The sequence below is a fragment of the Oryctolagus cuniculus genome, chromosome 16, assembly GCF_964237555.1.
Source record: "Oryctolagus cuniculus chromosome 16, mOryCun1.1, whole genome shotgun sequence".
Lineage (NCBI taxonomy): Eukaryota > Metazoa > Chordata > Mammalia > Lagomorpha > Leporidae > Oryctolagus > Oryctolagus cuniculus.
In genome coordinates, this window is record NC_091447.1 from 51,082,156 (window position 1) to 51,109,780 (window position 27,625).

The 27,625-nt window shown below is 46.7% G+C and overlaps 1 long non-coding RNA gene across 1 annotated transcript in view; it reads right to left on the bottom strand.

Moving 5' to 3' along the window:
* Positions 1-260: 260 nt before the first annotated feature.
* LOC103349513 (uncharacterized) overlaps positions 261-27,625 on the bottom strand; it is a 36,625-nt gene continuing 9,260 nt past the window's right edge. Inside the window, exons 2-4 of the long non-coding RNA XR_007922274.2 lie at positions 5,228-5,357; positions 4,390-4,515; positions 261-3,447 (exon numbers count right to left, since the gene is read on the bottom strand). This is a non-coding gene — a long non-coding RNA (uncharacterized lncRNA). The remainder of the gene's footprint in view (positions 3,448-4,389; positions 4,516-5,227; positions 5,358-27,625) is intronic.

Below are 27,625 nucleotides of genomic sequence, written 5' to 3' on the forward strand. Positions count from 1 at the left end.
TCCATGTGTGTCAACCAGAATTCTGTAGTCCTGCTCCTTTTCCTTCTGAACAGTATAAAATGGCTCCACAAGCTCACGGTTCTATAATCAATGGTTCCATTAACCACTTAGAAGCAGGAATGCCGAGTATGTGCCGGCGCCACCTCCGCTGCTGTCACAAATGTGGTAGCTGGAGCGGCTGACGCCAACTTCTCACACTTCTGGACGCTGGAGAGCCCCAAAGATGAAGGTGCGGGCGGACCGGGTCCTGGTGAGGGCCCCTCGCTGCTTCTCAGCCGGCTGCCTCCTCGCTCGGCTTCTAGTCCTACTCACAGGCCCTTCCCCTTAGGAAGTGCCCAGGAGGTCCCGCCCCCGAACACCAGCACACTGCGGGTTGCGCCTTGGCACAGGAATTTTAAGAGGACGAAACAGCCCACACCAGTAAGAAAAGTAGAAAGGAAATGACTGCACAGGGACCCACTGATGTTATAGATAAATATTTATGTAGTCATTCATTGCTATGACAGCATACTTCAAGAAGTTCTTAGAAAATGGAATTCAATGAAAAGTTTACTTTGGTGGGAGAATATTTTGAAATCAGTGCCTACAAGGGGTCTGCAAAAGTTCATGGAAAATGCAAAATAGGAAAAAACCACATCAATTTCTAAATTATCTTGTGCCAAAATAAATTTATCTTTTACTTCCATTTCTCTGAACTTTTTTAAGTTCTCTGATATGTGTGTGTATCAAAAGGCATTATATGCATATCTATTCACTAAATTAATATATATAAAATACTCATTTTTTCCAAAATGAAATTTAAGTGATTATATAAGCTCTCTCTCTCCCTCTCTCGCACTCTCTCTCTCTCTCTCTCTCACACACACACACACACATTAGAACTTAAAAAGCTGGTAGAGGGGCCAGCGCTGTGGCATGGTGGGTTAAAGCCCTGGCCTGAAGCACTGGCATCCCATATGATCACCGGTTCTAGTCTCGACTGCTCCTCTTCCAATCCAGCTCTCTGTTATGGCCTGGGAAAGCAGTAGAAGATGACTCAAGGACCCCTGCAACCCATGTGGGAGACTTGGAAGAAGCTCCTGGCTCCTGGCTCCTGGCTTCGGATGGGCGCAGCTCTGGCCATTGTGGCCAATTGGGGAGTGAACTAGTGGATGGAAGACCTCTCTCTCTCTCTCTCTCTCTCTCTGTCTCTATCTCTCTCTCTAACTCTGTCTTTCAAATAAATAAATAAAATCTTTTTTAAAAGCTGGTAGAAAAATCTAATTAAAAGATAAATTAATTTTAGTGTTAAAATTTTTGAAAGTTATGCACCATTGTTTCGCAATACAAATTTCCATGAACTTTGTGAAGACCCCTCATATATATCATGGGATAGAAATACCTGAATTTCCCATTGGAAAAATAATCACAGTCACGAAGGACGGTGCTCTGAGAAAGAAGAACAATGGGGTCAGACTAGCTTAGCAGGTAGGAAAATATAATTTCCAGGTTATCAGAACTGTGCTCACAGACATGTAACTGGTTCAGAGCATTGGAGCTATGAGAATGGCCAGAAATAGACTAACAGGCTTGAAGTCACGCAACGCAACATAATGACTGCGTCTGGAACAACTGACACCCGGAAACACTGTAGAAGCAACGAACTTGAATCCACACTGCCTTTCAATCCACACACACCCCGTAACTGGATACGTGGACTAATAAAGCTGTGTCAGACAATCCTGGATTATTTGGGTGCTCCTTTCTGCCCACGGAGATGAGCCCTCATTGTGCCGCTGCTTGTTACCATTACCCATAATGGTTGTTTAAGGGGCCTTTTCTACCTCCAGGAAATGGAAATGGCCTGGCAGGGAAAGCTCCATGACTACTAATGAGTTCTTTCCCCCTCAGCACCCGGGGAAAGCTATTTGGGAATGGAAACTCGCTCGCTCTAAGCGATTTCTCCATAAAATAGTACCCATGTGGGCTGCTTTCCATACTCAGACGCATGTACCATTCAAGTGCGTGAATGCTAATGATATGAAAGAGCTAAAAATAATTATAATCATTAGCAAAATTACCAATTCTTATGATGCAAAGTCCGTAATTAGATGTGTCTCTGCACAAATTTACCGAAAATTCTTTGCCAATTATTTTCACTGAAGTGTAAATAAAAGACTTTCTCCCTGGTTATTTTGTGAGTGAGTAAAAGCTCAGAGACTTACTGAGAACAAAAAGTTTAGAGCCCAAAGAGAGTGCAGATCATATTTTCCTAATTGGAAGAGATGAGTGACACTGGGGGAAAACACACACAAGCAGAAACACCTGTTGAGATTGAGGACGTCTATTGTTCTTGTTGGTTAAATGAAACAATGCTTTGTTCTCCACCTGAGCTCTGGTGGTCATGAACACACTACAGCTTTGTCTACACAGGTGGAAACACAGCCTAGGAAGACGCACCAGTGAAAGACTCGACTGAATGCCCGTGAATACTGGTAGTGCCTTAAAATCATCTAAATCTGGGGGACTTGTGGGGCATTATCTGCTAAGAAGTAGGCAAAATTAAAGAAGTGGCGGTAAGTCACGTTGCAGTGGTACACCGACATGCACTTGGCCGCGTCTTAGCTGCAGTCTGCTCTTCAACGGCAGGGAAGGCTTGAGATCAGATCAGGCAGGACCCAGGAAATGAATGTAGGATGACCTTCAGATAAAAGGGAGATGACTGAGATACAGCCCGTTGTCCTTTGTTCTTGCTAAGGAACTTTCCAGAGAGAGGGGCGTGAGTAACAATGCATGTTCACATCGAAGTCTCAGGTTGTGAAACCTGCCTAATTCCAACCTGGCATCTCTGGATGAGTAGCGTTGCCCTAACCCCTATCCTGTCCCAGCCCCTGGCAACTCCGTTCTACCCCTGCTTCCCAGCGTCCAGCTTTGCCATAGTCCCCATGCAGGTGCAGTATGTGCTGTTCGTCCCTCTGTTTATGCCTCTGTCCCTCCACAGAATGTTCTCCAGGTTCATCTAAGTTGCCACAAATGACAGATTTTCCTTCCACCACACACACAAAAAAAGTATGTGAGGTAATGCATATGTGCTACTTAGCTCAAGTTAGCCACTCCCCACTTTCTCTCAAAATAGAAAATGAAATAGGAATGTGAAGAGTTTGGGAGAACCGAGTTTGACTGTTTTCTCCAATGGGATTGTAAAATCAGTGCACACTTTCATGAGTGAGAAGTTAACCTGGGTGGGCGAGTGACATGAGCTGATGGCCAAGGCTTACCACCGAAACAGAGCAGGTAAGACGTTGCTCCTCCTGACACACCGACAGAGAGCTTAATAAAGAGACGCAGCTGGGATTGAGGCTAGGGGCTCACTTGGGTGGGGGGAGCTTGTATATGTATACACCTGTACCTTAGACGCAGCTACCTGAGGAGGTTCATCCAAACACGACTGTGATGCGGTCCACGAACCTGAAACAAATTAAACCCAGAGGAAGCCAGAGTCATGGTGAGTGTGAAGGTGACAGTCAGTGGAATGCTAAAGAAATCACTTTAAAAACTTATCAAAGCATTGGTAAAAGGGGAATGAAGTCACACGAGGCAGCATGAAATCAGTGTTGGAACATGATTTCAACTATAAAAAAATTAGTCCTATCAGAAATGAAATGGGGAAATGATAATATGTTTATGTGTTTTTATCTTCAATTCTCCTATATTTAAATTTTCTTAATGTAGTTTTGGATATCAGTTTAGGCACAATTTTAGGGGCATACTAATGGTTTCATTAAAAATGAGCATTTGAGGGAATGGGGGTATTTGGTACACTGGTTAAGACACTGCTTGGAAACTCACATCCCATATCTGAGTGCCTGGGTTTGAGTCCTGGTTCCATTCCCAATTTCAGCTTCCTGATGGTGCACACCCTAGAAGGCAGCAGATGATGGCTCAAGTAGTAGGGTACCTGACACCCATGTAAGAAACTTGGACTCTGTTCCCAGTATCTGGCTTCAGGCATTTGGAGAGTAAGCCAGCAGAGGGAAGATTGATCTCTCTCTCTCTCTTTCTCTCTCTGCCTTTCAAATGCATTAAAAAAATTTAAAAAGAAAATGGACATTTTAGAAATCGTTTCTAGTCTAGAAAATTCATAATTTCAATTAGGTCTTTGAATACAATTGGTTCAGTCATGGTTAATAGGAATCTTGAATTAAATTCCTCCTTGTGAATTCTATTTTTATTTGCATACGAATCTGTTAACTGTCAATTAATTGTTGATATAACTAGATTTGGAGAAAAATAAGATCGTTAGCATTACTTTAGAATATAGATCTGAAAACCTTAAAAATGATTTTACTTGGACAGGAACATTAGCAGGTCCTGTAAGGCAATGATAATATTGCAGGGAGAGTTTAATACCAATGGATGGATTGGATTTTCACGAGTCAATTGCTGGCCACTGGATGACTGAGGAGAGACGGGAACCTGATTCTGCTCTGACTCATTGCTACTTTTCAGGTCCAAATCACAAAGAAGCGCTGACATCTGAAATAGATAAATCCACAGAGATGTAACGGACACCACCCTCAATATTGTCATTGTTCACTGAGAAGCTGTTTTCTCTTGAATTCCTCATGCATTCAGTAAATTATATTAACATTTGTTATGCACATAAATTGCATTTGATGGTAAGATTGAAACCATATGTACTCAAATCATCCACGTAAGGAACAGTATTGTCAAAGCAAAGCAAAGCACACCTAGAAGAACTGCAACGTCTACCCTTCCAGTCCTCTCTCACCTCGTACTTCTCGACAGTTCTACCTGTGGTCATGAAACGAAAAAATCACAATACACCTTGAAGTGGCTCCATGTCTTACATCTGATACATTTTCTGATAAAAATGTACATATCAGTCAGAATGTTTGCAGCTGCAAATAACAGACCTTGCAACTAAAACTGGCGCAGAAGACAGACATACCCTCGTACCATAGGGAATCCGAATTCAGGGTATTTACTGTCCTGTCCCCATATGGGTCGCCACAGTTAAAAGCGTCCTATGGTGGAGAGCGTTCTCGTGTGGTTCTTTTCTATTGGGAAGGAACCAGACCCCAGACTTCCTGTGAGATCCCGTCTGGCCTTATTTGCCTGCCCATGTGCCTGTGGCAAGGCTGTCTGGGAGAGTAAGTGGCTGGGATGAGGCTTCAGGACTGGCAGACCAGAGATGCACAAGAGCACCTTGCCCTCGGGAACTCACCAGCATTCTGTACTGTCAAACTCTGGACTCTTCCTCACTAATGGACGAAAAGCAGTAGCACCATCTGGAGTGACTTCCTTTTGTAGCTTTCTTGCAATGAAGAGATGCGGCAGGTAGTATTTGATGGAGCCTGAATGGAAACAAGTCTCCAATTGGTTTTCATTGGTTTCACATGAGTGCTACTAGAGAGTAAGTTCTTTATTTTTTTTATTTTTATTTTTTGACAGGCAGAGTGGACAGTGAGAGAGAGACAGAGAGAAAGGTCTTCCTTTGCCGTTGGTTCACCCTCCAATGGCCGCTGCGGCCGGCACACTGTGCTGATCCGATGGCAGGAGCCAGGTGCTTTTCCTGGTCTCCCATGGGGTGCAGGGCCCAAGTACTTGGGCAATCCTCCACTGCACTCCCTGGCCACAGCAGAGAGCTGGCCTGGAAGAGGGGCAACCAGGACAGAATCCGGCGCCCCGACCGGGACTAGAACCTGGGGTGCTGGAGCCACAAGGTGGAGGATTAGCCTATTGAGCCACGGCGCCAGCTCGTAAGTTCTCTATTTTTTAAAAAAAGTTTATTTATGTACTTAGGAATCACAGAAACTGCAAACTCCCACAGTCTTGGGGGCTGGGCCAGGCTGAAGACGGGAGCCACGAGAGGAATCCAGTTCTCACACGGGCAGTGGGGGTCCAAGCACTTGAGCCACCATTGGCCGCCTCCTGGGGTCTGCATTAGTAGGAAGCTGGAATCCAGTGCTGGATCCAGGGATCACTCCCAAGCACTCTGATGTGGGATGTGTGAGTCCCAACCGCGAGGTCAACGCCCCCACCCCAGTCATGCCCCTGTCTTCTTCCACAGTGGCAGCCGTGGAGCCATCCGTGTCTCCCTGTCTCTGAGCACCGGGACGTTCAGTTCTCTTGGACCAACCTCTGCAGATGGGTCATTCGCTCCAAGCAACCTCTGTGATGAGATGTTGAGTTTATTGGTAGTTATCCTTGATTAACCTTTAATGATTTTTGGATTTGGGGTCATAGATAGGGCCTTCCCCTTCAGTGAATATAAAAAGTAAATTCTTCCGTCTTAGCTCCTACCCTTATAATGATGTTTATTCTCTGCACTTCAAGTCAATGTTGAATTTATACCACGAGGTGCAGGAAGTTTCTCCAGGTGGCCTTGCCCTGCCCCGGTTCCGTCTCCTTTCTCTCTCTTGAATGATGGGATGACGCACTGGGAGTGCACAATTCTGAGACAGAGAGGGCCTGACCGGAGCAGCCCAGGCTCTGCTCCAGCCTCCCCTGCAACAGAATTCCCCCCGAAGCTTTAGCCCAGCGACCCCGTTACCCTCCCAGCGCCTAAAACCCCGAGCGGGCCACTTTCTGGAGGGTCGGTTGCCGTGCAGGTGGGGCAGGCGCAGGTGAGACTCCATGGATTCCAAGCAGCCTTTCTTGGGGGAACAGGCTGGCTGTGAGTCGTGGGCTCCCAATTGTCCCTTACTGCCTGCCTGCAAGTGATGAACCTGCTTCAAGTAAGGTCTGTGTGTGTGTGTGTGATTGTGTGTGAGTGTGAGTGTGTGAATGTGTGTGTGTGTGTGTGTGTGTGAAAAAGAAAGAGTTCTCCCCACGCTCAGACAAGTCGGGAACCGGAGCATGGTGAACCTGCTGCTCATGAGTTGTGAAGAGCCATCCTTACACACACACACACACACACACACACCCCTCTGGTGTTTAGACACCCCTGTCTCTCGCTAAACACTCAGCCTTCATTATGTAGCTGGATTCCAGTTGGGGATTGAAAACAACTATTTTCATGTACTATTTCCATCTACTTTCCCACAAAATATATTTTATCTTTAAAAGTTTTAAGAAAACTAAAAAAATATCATGACACAGAGCTTAGAAAGTTGAACATCTCTTGTTCCCTTTCCTTCTCTTTCTCATTCTTCGTCAATCCCAACGTCTTCACTCTCTCCTTCCTCTTTTCTTCCTGTCAATCATCTATTGATCAACACATTTGTTCCTCATTAGGTCATGTAACAGCATACATGTAGCCAAATCAAACAAGCATGACTGAAATAAGCACTCACCACGCACCTGTAATATGCAAAGTATCTCCTGCTTTTATGCTACACTCTTGCACAGGTCAGAAGTCTTAAAACCTCAAAATCCAGACTGGAAAATCTATAATCAAGGATAAAAGGCAGCGAAACATACTACCTACCTGTCGAGAAAAGAAGTTCATCTGGGACTTTGTAGGTCCAGACCCTTATTTTTTGTGCAGCTCCCACTGGGTTCTGTGTTCTGGGTCCTTATTTTGAATATCTCTGTGCCTGTGGCTCTGTAATCGTGTGTTCCTCATTCCCACGGCCACCCCTGACTCACCTGTGTGAGGTGCCTCCTCCTGCTTCTGCTGCCTGGTGTTGGCCAGCAGACTGACCCCACACACGTGGGCTCCACACCGTTGATTAAGCTTGTGGTTTTCTTTTTTTGTATAAAGATTATTTATGTATTTATTTATCTGAGAGGTAGAGTTACAGACAGTAAAAGGGAGACACAGAGAGAAAGGTCTTCCATCAGTTGGTTCACTCCCCAAATGGCTGCAATGGCTGGAGCTGTGCTGATCTGAAGTCACGATCCAGGAGCTTCCTCCAGGTCTCCCACATGGGTGCAGGGGCCCAAGCACTTGGGCTATCCACCACTGCTTTCCCAGGCCATAGCAGAGAGCTGGATTGAAGTGGAGCAGCCGGGACTAGAACCGGCGCCCAAATGGGATGCCGGCACTGCAGGCAGAGGATTAACCTACTGTGCCACGGCGCCGGCCCCAAGCTTGTGGTTTTCACCCCTGGATTTCCTCTCTGCCCTCCTGGCTGCTCTCTCAGAAGCTGACTATGCTTCCAGCTAAGGGCTAGTGTTAAACCAGCAGGTTTTCATCACATGAACTGGAAGACCAGAGAGGAGCTAACTTAATAAGGGAAGGGTTGGTTTCGGCTCACGGTTCGAAGGTTCCAAGTCCACACCAAGAAGGTCCATGATTGAGGTTTAGGTGAGGCTGGCAGTGGCAGACGTGTGCAAAGGAACAACCACACGACGACCCAGGAAGCAGAGAAAGAGCAGCTAGCTGCAACATGGCATCAACAACCTCACAAACCAACTTTAAAAAAAAAAGATTTATTGTGTTCATTTGAAAGGCAGAGCTACAGAGACAGCAGGAGAGAGAGAGAAAAAAAAAGAGAGAGAGAGAGATCTTCCACCCACTTGTTGACGCCCCAAATGACCACAATAACCAGAGCTAGGCCAGGCCAAAGCCAAGAGTCTGGAAACCCATCCACTCCTCCCACTGTGGTGACGGGGCCATCTTGCGCCACTCTCCCAGGTGCGTTAGCAGGGAGCTGGAGTAGAAGAAGAGCAGCACTACAAGTGCCCATGTGGGAAGCCAGCATTGAGGCGGAGGCTTAGTCCACTGTGCCACAATGCTGGCCCCCCAGACTGCCCCCAGTGCCATTTTGGACATAATGCCATCTTGACGTTCAGGTAACTTTGAGTGCCACCTTGAGCCCTGTGACAGAGTGAACAACGTCTTGAAGACAACGTGTTCTCCTGTGCTTCTCAGAACATCTCTTGAGAATGGTAATGTTTCTTGAAAAGGCCCAGGTGCACTTGAATTAGCGATGGGCTGCCGTTGTCTATTAAACCCTCGTGGGTGGGAATCCAAGCCTGGAGGCTTCCCGGGGGCACACTTCTGTCTGCAAGTCCCCCAGGAAAACACACTGTGTGTCCTCTCGGATTTACCATCTCTCTCCTGTCTTTGCACCTCCCATCGTTGGTGGCCCATTCTTGTAGATCAGGTTTTTCCTAAACATGTACTCTTGTTGTTTGCAAGAAGAGTGGGATTTTTTTCATCTTTCGTAGCTGAGGAGCCGCTGTGTGTTTGTTTAAATCCCACAACTCGGGTCCTACGCGTTGGTACCCTACTGCTCCTCTCTCATTCTGCTCTGTTCTTTCCGTTCACCCGTCTGATCAGACTGTGGAAACTTCCTGCTCTCCAAAACTGAAGGCAGCCACGCTTACTCGAAAACCACAGCTGTTGTCCGTGTCCCTAGTCATGACAGCTGCAAGCTTTGTCCAAGAACCGAAGTTACTTCTGAAATCTGAAGTCCATGGGCCTGCTGAAATCCAGAATCCCATCTCAAAACGCTAATGATTTGGGAAATCAGAGTATGAAAGACCACGTAGCAAATGAGCCATGATCAAAACTGATTCCAGACAGATTTTACAATTCAACATAACATGAATAGAACAATATGTTTAAACATGAAACAGAGTTATCAACAGGAGCACAACAGATTCGACTGGGCACGCAAGATGATCCGTCACTACTGTTTCTGGACGGCTATGACAGAAAGAGGAAAGAATCCTCTCACACACACTTCCCTGTTGAAAGAAAGGCCATGGCATGTTTATTGATATTACATATTTTTTCCTCTGACCACTTTCAGGCATTTTTAAAAATATATATACTATGTAAAGGTATTTATAAGTAGAAAAAAAAGTATTTTCACCCTGTAGTTTCTATCTTCAAATCCACGCACTCCTCCGTACTTTGGTTCTTACCAGCCTTGCTTAAGCCCCATCATTCCTCCCTTCCTGCCTGCCCACTTCCGCCCGTGGGTGCCCCCACGGCAGCAGAGCAGCCAGCTTGGTCCTGTTAATTCACATCTTGGATTATGTCATTTCTCCACTGAAAGCTGCCAAAGGTTCCCATTTCACTCAGAGCGAAAACAAATACTTTGAAATAGACTACAATGCCCATATGACCCTCAGGGAAAGGGGAAATTATTACAAAAGGAAGGTTTGAGAGACAAGAATGGATCACAAAAATTTTAAAGCAGGCATTTAAATAAAGGAAATAGTATCTCTATAAAATGCATGATTTGTGGAGTTTGAAACTAGGGACAGAACTAAAATATTGGGCACCAACACAGCACATATGTAAGGAAAGGGTGATCAGAATCGAAGCTTATCAAAGCTGTTCTATTCTTAGTGAGAGGACTTGAGATACCGATTAAACTTGAACTATACCATTGCTATTAAGCAATCCAGTAGAGATTTACAGGCACACAGTAATCCAATGCAGATAGAGAAAAGCCTTGTCTGTGAAAGGCAAGTCTAGAAAAATGTTTTAAGAACATATGGGAAGCTATTTGCTTGACCTTGGGCCAGAATAGGGTTTTGCAAATCAAACAGAGAGAGGACCATAAAAGAAAACACTGACAAGCTACACGTTTAAATTAAAAACTTGTGTTCTTCAAGAGGCACCGTGAATCGGTGAAAAGACAAGCCAGAAACTAGGAAACCGATGAGTGTTCAGAAGGCACTCACGCCAATCACTAGCGAAGTGCACGAAACACGTGAGCAGGTGGGATGTGGACAGCCGGGTTGGCTGCACTGGGGGTGGGGGAGTGAGTTTACGGGGAATCTCAGTACCTGCTGCTCATTTTTATTATAAACATAAAAATGCTTGAAAACACAATGTCCATTTTTAAACCTTAAACAAGTAATCACTGAGGAGGAACTCATACAGGCCTTAAGCATGGGAAAATTGTTCACCACTGATGACTGAGGGTCTACAAAATCAATCCGTCCTTTCCAGCTGCACCTAACGAATTGGCAGACACTGAAGCACCTGATGATGCCGATGGCCGGTGTGCCTGTGGATCCGTGGAGGGCTTTCCCAGGGCGGGCAGGAGTGGTTATTGTACAACCGCCTTGGAGGCCAACCTGCCTTTACCTTGAAGAGAGGAGCACACGCGTGTCCACGGCACCATGATTCTACTGGCCAGCAGAGGTGGAAGGAGTCAGGTGCCCAGATACCGAGTAACTAAAGCAGGAAGTAACTCACACACTCTTGGAGCAGTTCAAGGATAGATGGGCCATATAAACAGTTATTGCCAATCATGCAGCCATTGTTGGAAGTATCGAATGAAAATGAATGAGCTATCTGCAATCACACAGAATAGCATTAGAAACATTTATTTGAGGAAAGATAGGAATTATATACATTTCTCCTGAATGCAAGAGCAAGCAAAACCTGACAGTCTATAGGTTGTCTAAACTAAGCATAAACCATAATAAAGTTGACAGAACAGAAGGAAAAGGAAGGAAGAAGGAGATGAGGAGCCCCCAGCTCAGAATGGTGGCGGAGTCTGAGGGCTGGAGGAGGCTGGAGAAGCGAGGCCCTCCCAGTGGAGCACTGGCCGCGTTCTGCATTCAAGCTGGGTGGGGGCGATGGAGGGTGTGTGCTTTCCTATTCTGGGAATGTTAGGTGCTTTTTAAAAAAGTGCTTGGACTTGATTCAAAGCTGAGCTGAATTAGTTTCCACAACGTGTCTGCAATGTTGTTTCTTACAAAGTGCAGAAAACAACATCACCCTGAGAAGTGGCTGTCACATGGAGCCCGCACGTCCTTGGAGCTGTAGGAAATGGGCTTCAGGCGGAGGCAAAGGTGGCCCACATAGCGATTTCTCTTTGTTGATTACGGTGCGTTGCAGGCAACACCGCTGGCAGGTCTGGGGAAGCAATCTTGCAACCACGTAGGAACTTGAGTTATAAAAACACGTCAGTCTTTCCTACAAAAGCCGCCTGACCAGAGGCGTGGAAAAAGCAGGCTCCAGGACGGAGCTGCCTTCCCTGCTTGTTCATGGGCAAACGTTGTAAGAGCTGTGGACTAGGAGCTGGGCCTGCAGCTACTCATGAGCCACAATATTTATTCGCTCTGATGATTCCCCCTTCTCAACAAAGCTGGTGCTGGCTGCACCAGAAAACATTTTATAGCAAGCTCAACGAACTGAGCTGGCTTTGTGACTATGGAAAGTATAATGGGTTTGCCTAAGCAGAATAAGATCTTGCGAACACAGAGCCTGTCGTGTTACAGATGCCGTATGCAAAACCAGGCAAACACAACTTTCCCTGATTTGGTTATAAATGCAAATGCCCGGAAAATCAAATTAGCGCTACCAAGGACAACAATAACAACAAACGCAGCAGTAGTTTTGAACTTTATGGTAAAATAAGTAAAAACCAAGTATTCTCCTTTTTTTAAATTTGCAATGCAGGTGAGACAGAAGGGGACAGATAGACAGGACAGGAGACTTCGCATCTTCTGGTTCTCGCCCCAAATGCCTGCAAGAGTCAAGGCTGGGCCGGCGCAGCGGATCAACAGGCTAATCCTCCACCTGCGGCGCCGGCACACCGGGTTCTAGTCCCGGTCGGGGCGCCGGATTCTGTCCCGGTTGCCCCTCTTCCAGGCCAGCTCTCTGCTGTGGCCCGGGAGTGCAGTGGAGGATTGCCCAAGTGCTTGGGCCCTGCACCCCATGGGAGACCAGGAGAAGCACCTGGCTCCTGCCATCGGATCAGCCACGGCGGCCATTGGAGGGTGAACCAACTGCAAAGGAAGACCTTTCTCTCTGTCTCTCTCTCTCTCTCTCTCACTGTCCACTCTCCCTGTCCAAAAAAAAAAAAAAAGAGTCAAGGCTGGACAGGGGCCTCACTCCAGATCTGTCACCTGGGTGGCAGGGACCTGATTACACCGCTGTCTCCCGGGATCTGCACAGCAGGAAGCTGGAGTCAGGAACTGAAAGTGGGGGTCAAACTCAGGCACCCATAGACGATGCAGGCGCCTCAACTGCTAGGCTAAATGCCCCCAACACCATTCTGAAATATTTCATAATCCGCATTATTTTTGCCCTGAGGAAATGGCATGTTTTCTATTACTGTCTGAATTCTTCACTCACAGATACTGTTAGTGCCGTCCTGAACCGGGACTCCGGCCCACTTCCTCTCCGCATAACCAGGGCTCCCCGGACCCCCGAGCTACGCCCGTGTTTCGGTGTCACAGCCAAGGACAGCCCCGTCTGCAGTCTCGCGCCACGCCCCTTTGGTTCGTTCTTCTTCCCCCTCTTCTTCCCGAAGGCTCATCATAGCACATCCGTTGTCAACAGCAAACCCCACCGCAGAGCACAGAGAGGAGGGACACGCGCGTGCACTCCCTCCGTCCTCACAACAGTGAGGTGAGGAGGGAATCTGATCCTTGTCTCTGTTTCACCAAGAAGCTGACACGCACAGCCAGTGAGGTGGCGCGCCAAGCTGCCCTCCCGCTGCCTCTCCGAGCCTGTGCAGCTCAGCACGGCCCTTCACGGCTCCCACGACCGCCCCTCTCCCACTGCCGTGTCGTGTCGCAAGTCACCCGTGCTCTGATAGCCAAGTCATGTCTAGGAATCAAGCTAAGAGTGCAGAAAATGCTGCATTTGTAGAACGTGTTCATGGCTCCCTGGACAAATTCTTTTCATAGAGTGCTTTGTCCTGAGCTTATAGGACGGGACACCATGCATGGTATAAGAAACTTGTTTTCTGTTTGTTGGAGAGATTTTATTGAGAACACTGTTTTCTGCATTACTCAGTGTTCCCAACATAATCAGCCATGTGAATTGTTTCTTTCTTTCAAGTCCAGGGCCAGGAAGAGCCAGAGTACTTAGCATGTATCTCATTTTTCCTTTAGGACAACTTGAGGCAAATGAACACTTCTAATTTTTGTTAAAGATTTATTTTATTTATTTGAAAGAGTTACAGAGAGAGAGGTCTTCCATTCACTGATTTACTGTCCAAATGGCTGCAATAGCCAGAGCTGCACTGATCCAAAGCCAGGAGCCAGGAGCTTCTTCTGGGTCTCCCACGTGGGTGCAGGGGCCCAAGCACTTGGGCCATCCACCACTGCTTTCCCAGGCCACAGCAGAGAGCTGGATGGGAAGAGGGGCAGCCAGGACTCGAACCGGCACCCATATGGGATGCCGGTGCCACAGGCAGAGGATTAACCTACTGCGTCATGGTGCCGGCCCCAAGTCTGTATATACTTAAGAAGGCATCTAAAACTGGATGTGAAATGCAATGTTCTCTGACCAATATGCCTAGATTCACTCGCATTTACTTCAATCTGCCTTTGGTTAAAACAAATCCCAGAATTTGTGCCTGGGTCTAATCCACTGTGTTGTAGGATCCTAGTTTATAAGGATATTTTCACTTAGTTCCTATTTAGGCTTTAAGGATAAGTGCTTCAATAAAGTCCTTATTCTAACAGCATATCCACTTGTTTCTACAAACAGTAAAGTTACATTCAAGGCCTAAAAGTTATTTTTAAACCTTTTACAAATAAGCCTACCCAAGTTCAAGTGACTGTCTCTCTCGAGAGTAGATGAACATGTGTGGGTATGAGTGGAGTGGCACCTGCATACACTGTGCCAGGCCAAGTAAGGATGTGTGGTTTTGTCATTGTTGTCAGCAGGGCAACATCATCCCGACCCTGACCCAAACTTCTGTGACTCCTTACCAGGGAAATTGACAGGAGCCAACCAGCGGAAGAGCAATCTCTCTCTCTCTCTCTCTCTCTCTCTCTCTCTCTCTGATCTTGAAATTCATTTAAAAAAAAAAAAAGGAGTGAACTGAAGAGTGGGCCTGAAGACAGGGCTTATAGCGACTTTCTGTCTTTTTTTGCTACAAAGGCAAAGTGTCCCCCCCAGAGTTTTTAAGTCAAGAAGGGATTCTTACAACAGGACAATAGTAATTTAGGTGTATGGTGATGGGAGTGACCCAACAGCAAGAGAATGTTGGTACTGCAAAGGACTTGGAGAAGTCCTCGCCTAGATTAGCAGGGATAGGATGTGGCAGACATCTAAGGGTACTGTCATGGACTAGGCCAAAGTCACATTAAAACAGCTGTTGCTTTGCTAGGCTAATGTGACCCAGAGTTATGGGGAAGGAAGTTAGTGTTAAGCACAAGGAAACACTTAAGTTGGGTACAAAGTGGACAGAGGACCTGGCAGAGGGACAGGTGCGCTCGTCTCGTGAACCAACAGCAGGGCCTTCCAAATGCTCCTGTTTGGTGAGATCCCAGCAGAGAATTGTCCAGAGTAACGTATTTCAGTAGCAGACCCACAGGCCTGGCGTGTGGGACAGACAACACGGAAAACGTGTCCATGCGTGTGGGACAGCTCAGAAATACGGAGCAAAATCTACTGTGTGATGAAAACGCCGCACACACCTCTTAGTGGCCATCCGGAAGAAAACCCCAGTGCCACCATTGTCCACAAAAGTTTACAGGCTTATTTAATTTTTATAAAGTTGAGCCGCTGACAATCACTGCACTATCGTTGGCTCACTTTAATGCTTTACATCCCTTCATTTATGTTAAAAATCCACAGGCAAGCAAAAATGGAAAATTGCCAATACCCGATTTCTGTGCCCTATTTTCCCTCTTGCAGTCAGATGCTTAGCTGCCTTCAGACCCCATGAAGGGAAAAAAATTTGATGGTTGGAACTTCCAATAATGGGAAAAAAGAGGAAAAAAAAACCTTTGATCTCTGCTTCCCATCATAATGGATTCTTTTGTTTATTTATCTGAAAGTCAGAGTTAGAGATGAGAGAGAGAGAGAGAGAGGAGAGGGAGAGAGAGAGAGAGAGAGAGAGAGAGAGAAAGAGAAGAGCTCCCATCTGCTGGTTCACTACCCAAATAGCTGGGTCCTGAAGCCAGGAGCCAGAAGCTTCAGTCAGGTCTCCCACATGGGCATTAGGGGCCCAAACACTTGGGCCATCTTCCATTGCTTTTCCTAGGCCATTAGCAGGGAGCTGGGTCAGAAGTGGGGCAGCCAGGACATGAACCAGTACCCATGTGGGATGCTGGCATCTCAGGTGTTGGCTTTACCTGCAACACCACAATGCCGGCCTCCATCACAGGGGATTCTTACACGTGTTCTCCATGCGCTGGCTGGCTGACTTTTGGCCGATTTCTGACACGTATGGATAGCACATGAGTCGGTGTCTTCAAATCGAAGTCCCACCAGCCAGGCCTCACTCGCCTCCTGCAAGGCACCGGCAGCTGCGCTCCGCAAACGCAGACCCGCCCTGACCTCCTGAGCAAGTTCTCCCTCCAGAAGTTTGAGAATCAGAAGTTCAGGGGACCTCACCTCTGAGGTCCCACTTCACCACACGACCAGGCTGGGATCGGGAGAGTTCTTCACCCTTCCAGCAGAGGGCGCACTCTTGCAAGTGGCTTTTGTAGCCAGCGACTTCCTGGGTGCTTTCCCGTGGGTCACTCTGTGGGCAGTCTGCTTGGAGGAGCTGGCTGTAGCAGCCACACTTACCCAGCCTCTCCTCTGTCTGGAGCTCGGGCAGCTGGGGAGGCGCCAGCCTGAGAGAAACAGCTGCAGAGTAGCGGCTGCAAACACCCCACAGCAGACTTAATACAAAAGCAAATATGAGCTTGCAGCTGCTTTCTTGTAAATTAGACCTTAAGGAGGTTTGCAAAATATAAAACAATAATACCACTGTGCTCTCTAAATTTGTTTTTGCTTTAGAAAATATAGTGCAAATGAATGTTAGAACGTGTCATTTCTGTTAAAATATAACAAGTCTATTGTTGCTATTTTTAGTGAAACTATAAATTACTTTTAGTTTTTCAGCTTTAAATTATAATACAATAAACAATAATAGATACACCTCATATAAATAAAAACTTCCTGGTTTTCTCAGCAATTATTAAGAATGGAGTTCCTGACACTCAAATATTTGACAATTGATTAATTAGAGAAAACCCAAAAGGTGAAAACTCTGTTGAAGTCATTGTGAAAGAAAGAGTGAGTTTGAAGATAGGAGGTGCTGAGGTGGGTGTTTGGTGCAGGGGTTGACACTACTGGGGATGCCTGTGTCTGTGTAGGAGCTCCTGGGTTTGAGTCCCGACTCCAGCTCTGGTCTCAGCTTCCTGCTAATGGTGAGGCAGCAGGTGATGGGTCAAGTACTTGGCAGATCTGGATGGAGTTTGCAGCTCCTGGCTTCAGTCTGACCCAGCCCCGACTGCTGTAGGCATTTGAACAGTGAACCTGCAGATGGGAGCGTGTGCACTCTCCTGCGCTCTCACTCTCTCTCTCTCTCTCTCTCCCTCCCCTACTTTCAGATAATATGAACTAATAAATAAAAATGTAGAGGTAGGAGGTGGCGATGAAGGGGTGGCACGCAGAACTGTGGCCAGGGAGGAGTGGAAGGCATCCATGGCAGTGCTGTCCACAGGATTTTCTGTGATGATCCAGAGGTTGTGCACCTGCGCTGCTCAATGTCCTAGTCGCCTGCCATATGCGGCTACTGAGCCCTGGAAGTGCGGTTAATGAGCCGAAGGAGAAAGTCTAACTGCATTGAATTCTGAGCGTTTAAATCAAATGTGAAAGTCCCATGAGTGTGCCACACCGGACACCACAGTGCCGCTCGGAGACTGTGTGGCTGCCATAGGCTGGAGAACAAGATTCCCAGAGAGGACCAACTCCGCAAGGGTATGAGAGGGGTCGTTGTGTCCATCGAACCATCCAGAAGTGAACAGACTCGTCACCAAGACGGCTCGTATCTCGTGAGCGCTTAGCACGTGCACGTAGCAGGCTTAGAGCCTGGCCTGTACTTGCTCACTCAGAGCAGCCCAGTGACTCGGTACACTGCTCACCTCCACCTCCACATGAGGAGGCACAGGCAGACGCTGGTGGAGGCAGATCCAAACCCACCTCCTCAGACTGCCCGGCCCGCGCCTCTGCCCACGACACCACAGCACCTTTCTTCCTGGAGTCGCCAGTCTCTGAAGACCATGCCTCAAATACAGCAGCGGCTGGACACCGGCGCCCTCTGTGCTAACGCATGAGACAGGAGTCCCAGCACAGGGCCCTGTGATGCGAGCCAAGAAAAACTTGGCCAATGGAAATTACACCACATAAACATTTCACAAGTGTGCCTGGCAAATGCTCCACATTTTTGAACCTCGCCCTTTGAAGTGCATTGATGGCTAAACTTCAGCTTCTAAAGGAGAGTATCAGCCTTTCTGAATATACGCTAACGAACGGAGCGCGTCAGCCCTTGACTGCACAGTGTCGATAACCGGGACCTGAAACCCTGCGCAGGCACTGCTTCGGGGTACATTTCAAATCTCCAGGGCAAGGGAGCGGTCCCCTTGCAGGACATGAGAGAACTCCACCCCAGCTTCACCAAGGCCTGTCACGGCCGCCGATGGTAGATTACAACAGTGCATTTTCCTGTAAACACATTTGGACCAATAACTAAGTACAATCGATTAACAAAGTTGGCAACAGAATAAGGAAATAACACGGTTAAAAGACGATGTCAACCGCTTTGACATAAATTATCTGTTCAATTAAGAAAAAGGCATCTTAGTTACTTTGAAGGTAATGTTTTATTTGCTGGATTTCTAGACCTATTTTTGTATTAATCATTGAACATCTAATTAAACACCTGACATCTGATGCTAATTAGTGAAGGAGAGAGGAGGAAAAGTGGAGAAGGAGGAGGGCCCTCCAGAGCTCCCGGATCTCAGGGACTGAAGGTCACAGGGTGGGCAGCCGTCACTGGACAAGACCTCCCAAACATTAAGGAGCAGCACGCTTGAGAGTGACCAGTGCTGGGCACTGACGTGACTCCGTAGTGATTTGCTGAGTGTCTCTGCACGTGGAGGCCCAGACGCCATCTTAATCAATGTGGATCCACAGGCATGGCCCCTGCTGTCCACTCCCAACGTGTAATGTCAGAAAAGTAAGGGAGCCCCGAGGATTCAAACTTCCTCGCAGGTTTAGATAATTGACAGCAAAGAAGGTAAGGAACAAAATCTTTTTTTAAGATTTATTTATTTGAAAGGCAGAGTTACAGAGATGCAGAGGCAGAGAGAGATCTGCCATCAGCTGGTTCACTTCCCAGATGGCTGCAATGGCTGGAGCTGCGCCGATCCAGAGCCAGGAGCCAGAAGCTTCTTCCAGGTCTCCCATGCAGGTGCAGGGGCTCAAGGACTTGAGCCATCTTCCACTGCTTTCCCAGGCCATAGCAGAGAGCTGGACCAGAAGTGGAGCAGCCAGGACTTGAAGCAGCACCCATATGGCATGCGGGCACTGCAGGCAGCGGCTTAACTGACCACACCGCAGCGCTGGCCCCTTTGCCACCATGTAACTTCTCTTTATAATTGGATGACTTTCAGGAGAAATTTGTCAAGGGCAATGTGTGTTTGAATATATGGAATGCAGCCTTTGAGGCCCCAAAGGTATTCTTTGTGCCCGCAGTGTCCCTTCTGGGACACAGGGAGCTACTGTACCTCTCTGTGCCTTGTATTTTCCCATCTGTCAAATTATCATCATGTCTTGTCGCTCCCCCTCTTCGTGGAGGAATGACACAGGACCCTGCGCTGTTCTTTCGTCTGCTCGGCCCTTCCCAGGTTTGCTGCTGGTTCTTCCCGGGTTGGCTGCTGGTCCTTCCCGGGTTGGCTACCGTCCCTTCCACCTCCGTGGAAGGGCAGTTCCCCCTGCCACATTCCCCACTTCCGCGGGGGAGCGGCACACCGCCAGCCGGCTCTCTCGGGGGCTGCACAGGTGTTCCTTCAGATGTTCCCCTTAGATGTTCCTGGTGCATGCCGTCTCTCTCCTCCTTTATAGTCCTCCTCTGCCAATCCGTGCTCGGCTGCCCACACGCCGAGTACGCTGCTCTCCTCCAATCAGGAGCAGGTCCTACAGTTTATTGGCTGAACTGGAGGCAGCTGTGTAGGAGCTGTTTCCTCCTCTCCCAGCGCCATATTGTGGGAGAGCAGATGCATAGAATAAGTCTTAATTCCAGTAACTCAGTCCAGTCCGGGTTGCTCCCCACAATGTCTCGTGTCAGTTAACAGTCCTCCAGGGTGTAACGAGGCATGCTTATTCCTTGAAGAGCTTTGAAAAACATGTTTTATTGTCATCACACTTTGAATACTGCTATAGGTTTGAAAAACATGATTGCTACAATGAATATCAACATATGGAATACACATGCTAATCAATTATTCAGATATATTTTCAGCTATGGTAGTTGTTTATAAGTAAACATTCTTACTTGTCGCTTTGTAAATATCTGTAGTTATATAATCTGTTGATTAATTTATAGGAAACCCCGGGTTACTAAGACAAACGATGCATAATTCATTCTTCTTAATCAGGACAATGTGTGTATTCAATATCTTGTGTAAGATCTAGCTTCATGGAGCATTGCATGCATATTTCATTCAATGAACACATAGCTGGCGTTAACGTATGAAGCTAAATGCATGTGAACAAAAGAATACGCTAATGACTCCTGTGACACAGCAGCTACAAATTTAATTGAAGTAGAAAAACAAGAGTGTAATAGAATCATATGGTCTAATACAGAGAATACAATAAAGTTAATGAACATTATAATGGAATGTAAGATATACTGCATCATTTTTCACAAGCGGAGAACTCTCTGATTTTCACAATTAAAGAACTGTCTTTAAATTTCAAAACCTATCCACTACTTTGTATTTCTGTGCAGTTTGTGGTGGCTGTTTCCTGAAATATACTTGGTCCCATACTTGGCTTAGTTACATTGTTTTAGAACTTCATTATAGGGGGCCGACGCTGTGGCGCAGCAGGTAAAGCCACCGCCTACAATTCCGGCATCCCATATGGGTGACTGTTCAAGTCCTGGCTGCTCCACTTCCAATCCACCTCTCTGCTATGGCCTGGGAAAGCATTGGAGGATGGCCCAAGTCCTTGGGCCCCTGCACCCACGTGGGAAACCTGGAGGAAGTTCCTGGCTCCTGGCTTCAGATTGGCACAGCTCCGGCCATTGTGGCCAACTGGGGAGTGAACCAGCAGATGGAAGACCTCTCTCTCTCTCTCTCTCTCTCTCTCTCTCTCTACCTCTTCTTCTCTCTGTGTATAACTCTGACTTTCAAATAAATAAGTCTTAAAATCAAAGAACCCTATTGTATTACTTTTAAACTGGAATGATTTCTTTTGGTGATCTAAGTTTTGCTTTTCTATTTGGAACTTCCCTTCCATCATTGTGTGTGTGTATGTGTGTGTGTGTATACCTTTATTTATTGTGTGAATAGTTGTACACATGGTAATAAAAACCTGAGGAGGTGATTAGACTACATTATACTTTTAAGTGTCCATCAATACTCAGCCGAAAATCTTCCTGTTGTGTGATCATAGGTCATAGGCAGCTGCTCTCTTCTCAACAGGAAAGATTATGCGTAATGGTAAGACAAGAAGACCACGGGAGGTCTTCAAAAAGGTCATGGAAAATGAATGTTCTAAAAAGACTACACATGGATTTCAAAACTTTTTTCACTAAGATGAGCTTGTCTTTCAATTTCATTTCCATGAACATTTTTTAAAAATTTTATTTAGTTGATAGGTAGACAAGACAAAAAGACAAATAAACAGCTCCCGTCTGCTGGTTCACTCTCCAGATGTTTGCAACAGCTGGGAGTGGGCTGGACAAAGCCAGGAGCTGGGAACCCAGTATAGGTCTCCTATACGGGTGGCAAGAATCCTATTACTTGATCTATTACCACTGCCTCCCAGTGTCTGTATTAGCAGGAAGCTGGAGTCCAGAGCTGGAGCCAGGTATGGAACCCAGGTATTGTGATGTAGAATATGGGTGTCTTGGGACTGGTGCTGTGGCGTAGAGGGTAAAGCTTCCGCCTGCAGTGCCAGCATCCCATATGGGCGCTGGTTCAAGTCCCAGCTGCTCCACTTCTGATCCAGCTCTCTGCTGTGGCCTGGGAAAGCAGTGGAAGATGGCCCAAGTGCTTGGGCCCCTGCACCTGTGTGGGAAACCCAGAAGAAGCTCTCTCTTCCTGCTTCTCCTTCTCGCTCCGTGTAGCTCTGATTCTCAAATAAATAAATAAATAAATCTTTAGAGAGAGAGAGAGAATGTGTGTGTCTTAACTGTAGGCTGAATGCCAGTCATTCCACACAGTTTTGGAAATACTCCAGGACCTTGTGATAGTAACTCAGAGAAATTGGGCCTAGAACAGGGCACTTTCAAGCTACGGTGTTATTCATCCTTCTCCTCTGAAGGCCACGCATTCTCCTCTTCCCAGCATCTGGGGAGCCTTCTCAGGGGAGCCTTCCCCATCACAATCAAGAAAAAGATGTGGACCGACCAACACGTCCTCGTGACCTAAATCCATGACGATTCTCCCTGCTGTATTTTAATGAACATGGTATAATTTTTTAGAGTACGACATGTTTTACTTTAGTTTTATTTTTTGACGATTGCAAGCTACTTTTTTTGTTTGTTTGTTTGTTTGCCAGGCAGAGTTAGACAGTGAGAGAGAGAGGCAGAGAGAAAGGTCTTCCTTCCATTGGTTCACTCCCCAATGGCCATGCTACAGCCAGCGCTGCGCAGATCCGAAGCCAGGAGCCAGGCGCCCCCTCCTGGTCTCCCATGCAGGTGCAGGGCCCAAGCACTTGGGCTGTCCTTCACTGCCTTCCCGGGCCACAGCAGAGAGCTGGACTGGAAGAGGAGCAACCCGGACAGAATCCGGCGCTCCGACTGGGACTAGAACCTGGTGTGCCGGCGCCGCAGGCGGAGGATTAGCCTAGTGAGCCACAGCGCCAGCACAAGCTACTCTTAAAAGGGACAGGATGAGTTATTTGTAGGAGGGGAAACAATATACAAATTGACTCTTGCTCTTGGGGTTCTCGACTCCTCTCTGTTGCAGGCTTTACCTCATTTGGCTTGTTATTCTCTAGCAGGAGGAGAAAAACTAAGTTATCTTCCTAGCAAAGCATTTCTCGGTAACAGTGTGATGGTTCATTTTATGTGACAGCTTGATCAGATTAAGGCAGGCTCGGAGTGCTGGCAAAATTATCTCTGGGTGCGGCCGTGAAGATGTTTCCAGCAGCTTAGCATGTGAGTCCACAGACTGAGTGAGGAAGCTCCCCTTCCTCTGGGGTGGGCAGGCTTCCTTTAACCCACTCAGGGCCCAGACAGAGCAGAAGGGCAGAGAGAGGGCACACTCGCTTTCTCTTCTTGAGTTCCTGGTCCTTGGGCCTGTACACTCAGGATCACAAGTTCTGCTGATTCCCCAGCCTGCACGCATCTTGTGTTGTGGGGTGTCTAGGATTCGTAAGCATGTTAGAGACATTCTCACAGCAAATCTGCTCTTCACCGTCTATTTAAAGCCAGTTGGTTCTGTCTCTCTGGAGAACCCTGATAGATGCAGTAAGATAGCTTATATTTATATATTTAAGAATTTCTACAGGCAACATACAGTAAAATCTCTTAATTTTTTATAGCATGAAAGATTTCAACTTTTTTTCTACTTGTATTTGACTTTTTTAACATTTATTTGAAAGGCAGAGTGACAGAGTGAGAGGGAGACACAGAGAGAGAGAAGGATCTTCCATCCACTAGTCCACTTCCCAGATGCTGTAGCTAGCTAGGGTGGGCCAGGTTGAAGCCAGGAGCCTGGGACTCCAGTGGGGTCTCCTACACGGATGGGGGCAGCCATCATCCACTGTCTCCCAGGAAGCATTAGCAGGAAGCTGGATCAGAAACAGAATAGGCAGGACTCGAAAAGCAGCTCTCTGATATGGGATCTAGACACCCCAAGCCAGTGCTAACCACTGCACCATAATGTCAGCCCCATGTTCTCATTTATTATCATTTTTACAGATGAGGCATATCACATACATTTAACTTATGCCTTTAATACTTCATAACACTTGGGGCTGGCGCAGTGGCTTAGTAAGTTAAGCCTCTGCCTGGGGCACCTGCTTCCCATATGGGCACCGGTTTGTTTCCTAGCTGCTCCTCTTCCAATCCAGCTCTCTGCTAATGGCCTTGGAAAGCGGTGGAAGATGGCCCATGTGCGAGGACCCCTATATTCACATGAGAGACCCAGAAGAAGTTCCTGGCTCCTGCCTTTGGATTGGCCCAGCCCTGGCCATTGCAGCCACTTGGGGAATGAACCAGTGAATGGAAGACCTCTCTCTCTCTCTCTTTCTCTCTCTCTCTCTCTCTCTGTAACTCTATCTCTCAAATAAAAAAATAAATCTTAAAAAATACTTCACAACACTCAAAATAGATTGTTTTCAGAGATATTTAACATTTAGGGCCCTTTAGCCATATACACGTTGCTCCCACCTTACAATGGACATAGAACTGTTTGACCATAGAGTGGTGTGAGAGTGATGTGCCTTCAGGAGAAGCCAGACTCCGAATTTTGAACTTTGACCTTTCCCCAACCCAGCCCTCTCTGGCATCACTGAGCAGCCCAGTGTCTCCAGCACAAGCCACCGGCACTCTGCGGTGTTCTGTGGAGCATGTTGGCGTCACGGTGGGCTGGCCGGATCACAGGTATTTGCAGCCGATACTATTTTCAAATTACAATGGGCTGCCAGGACATAACCCCATCACAAGCTGAGCAGCGTCTGTACTGATAATGGCCATTACTGTGTTACATCAGCTTTCTAGCACTGTCACTCTGGAGAATTTTGTTCTTTGATCAGCAGGTGTTGGGGAGTGTAAGGACAGAGGATCAGAACTTCTACCTAACAGATTCCAAAGATTGTAAACGTTGAAGACCATCGAGCAAAGAAGAGTTTCTAACCGAATGGCAGACATCATAGACTGTTTGGTAGAATCCTTCCAGGGCTTCCTGTCGCTGCCATTGTATCTCTGCTGAGAACATGAGGTTTCCTTGTCCACTTGCTGATTCTTTCAGCTGGTCAACTTCCCTTTGGATGAGGACGATGGTGGGCACAGCGCCAGCCAAGTTCCCAAGACGGATCCTAGAGCAGAGCAGAGCAACCGCAGGATGGGTCCCCCACGCAGGCAGACATCACCTTCACTGATTTCTTAATCCCATTCCTCAAGTCAAATTTCATCTTTTGAGTCGTGAGCTCATGAAGACGTCTCCGCTGGTCACCTGGTTTCAACTATCTGTCCTCTTCTTGTGCTGTTCCTGTCAAATGTGGCAGTGTTTTGGGAATACCATTTTAATATTTTTTTCCTGGGGGTCAAAAGCTGAAGTTCTACAACAAAATATGTCTTAGAGATTGGACAGCTGTGTAGAAGACTTGTCAACCAGGGAATGACCAGAAAACCAGATACAGAAGTATTTTTTATACTGAAAAACTACAAGGAAATTACATACTTTACTAAAAAATTTTTGAATAAAATATCCTGTTTTTTCTATATCTAATACATGCTATTGTCAATATGGATCATAAGATTGTGTCCAAAGCAAAGACTTGGCCAGCGCCACAGCTCACTAGGCTAATCCTCCGCCTGTGACGCTGGCACCCCAGGTTCTAGTCCTGGTTGGGGCACCGGAATCTGTCCCGGTTGCCCCTCTTCCAGTCCAGCTCTTTGCTGTGGCCTGGGAAGGCAGTAGAAGATGGCCCAAGTGCTTGTGCCCTGCACCCCATGGGAGACCAGGAGGAAGCTCCTGGCTCCTGGCTCCTGGCTTCGGATCGGCACAGCACTGGCCATGGCGGCCATTTGGGGGGTGAACCAACAGAAAGAAGACCTTTCTCTCTGTCTCTCTCTCTCAATGTCTAACTCTGCCTGTCAAAAAAAAAAAAAAAAATCAAATACTTGCGATGATGACACCCAGCAAACCCAGCGTGATGCCAATCAGATCAACACAACCTTATTGTATTCATTGCCAGTGCTTTATATTTCAAGTCAACTTGACATTGAAATAATTGGCATCAAAGTAACGTTTAGTTTGTGAGTGCAGAAAAAAATAAGAAAATGGGTGAAATCAAGATTGCCAATTTGTTCAAAGACAAGGTTCGTTTAACCACAAAGAATGACCTTGCAGAGAGTAATTCCTGTCTTCACAAAGCAGAAGTCACCCAGGGAACATCTGTTCTTCCCGAAACTGCGCTCTCCTGCCGGAGCCTCCCGGGTAGCTACATGCGCAGTTCCCTGAGGATGCTCGCAGCAGGCTGCCCTTCCGCACCAGGGCGGGGCTTGTGGAGGCCACTGCAGACAGTTCTCACTGGGGACCAAGGGAATTTCAGCTTGAAGACAGCCCGCCTCCTTTTGTTCCGCTCTATTTTAAATACCCATCTTCCCTGAAGGTTACCCAAGGTCAGCAGTTAAGAAAGCTACCTGTCATGCAGCACTAACACGATACTTAGTATACAATGAGCTTAAAATACAGAACTTATTAAAAAATCAAATAAACTATATTATTTTCCATTCTCATTTATTTAATCTCACTCATAATAATAAGGTGTATATTATTGCTAATACTCAGTTGTAATATAGGCTCTATGAAAAAAATAATGTGATTAGTAATGTTATATAAGGTATACATAATTAATAATTTCAAATAAATAATATGGCATAATTCATTATAGAAAAAGAGCATTAACTAGTGCTATGAATTTTATGTTCTGTAACTGTATTAATTGTAGATTATCATGAAGTTCATTGTTCATATGTATTTAACACTACATTAAAAGCATTACATTAAAAGCCTTAATTGAGATTTACTCTGTGGCATACACAGAAGGATGCACTATTCCACACCTAACATCACCTTCAAAACAACCTCCAACTCACTATTTTAAAGACAAGGACACTGAGACTTAGATTAATTTGTTTGCCTTGTAAGTGGAGGAACTGGGATTCAAACCCAGACAGGCTTAAGTCTTAAATTATTTCAGGGGACACATCACCATCCTGCCTACTCACATCTTACGCCCTTCCAAGAAGTACCAAACTCAGAACAAGTCTGCTCTGTAAGGGACCAGACCCTCCAGTGAAAGCAGCCAGGAGGAGCCTAAATTAAAAGCCCATCTCTTCGCCATCGTGGTGCTTTTAGACGACACGTGCTTCTTAAGTCCCATCACGTTAATGACGATGAAAACGCTTCCAACAGCTCAAGTTACCAAGGAGAAAAACAGGCGGATACATAACGAGGCTCGGCATCCTCTCCTTCCCCGCAGTCCAAATTTCAGCTGCTACCAGAGTAGGAAAAGCAAGCTAATTAAAATTAATAAACCAGTTAATTATTGTCATGCCCAAGCGACAGCACTGACGGGCTGGCACCAAATGTCACTGTGACAGAATTTCTGAAACTGTTACATTTCGTGGCAGAGGATGTGGGAAATGGGTAACAGGTGCTGTCAACCGTCCAATCTCGGGACTTCTCTTTGCCATCAGGCGCTTGAGCACCGAGGAATCGAATCCTACGGAGGCCTGTATGGATCAAAAGGCTGAAAACACAGCGCCTGGGTGCAGCCTGGACGTAGGTCAGTTAGCCCCAGGGAAGTGCAGGGCATTGAACTCCTGTGGCTGCACATTCTGTCCATCACCGTGCCACCAATAGTGGCCACAGTGAGTGAGTAAATTAGGTCCCAAGGATTCCAAGCCCTTTGGAAGGGACAGGGATTTTTTTTTCCTTTCTTCCACTCCTGCAATTCAAGAGCCTCACACAGAGAAACGCTCCCAGCAGCCTTGCTTTCTAAAATTCTTATTTTTCGAGATAAGGTTCTGATTTGGTACATCCTTTTGCTCATCTGCAA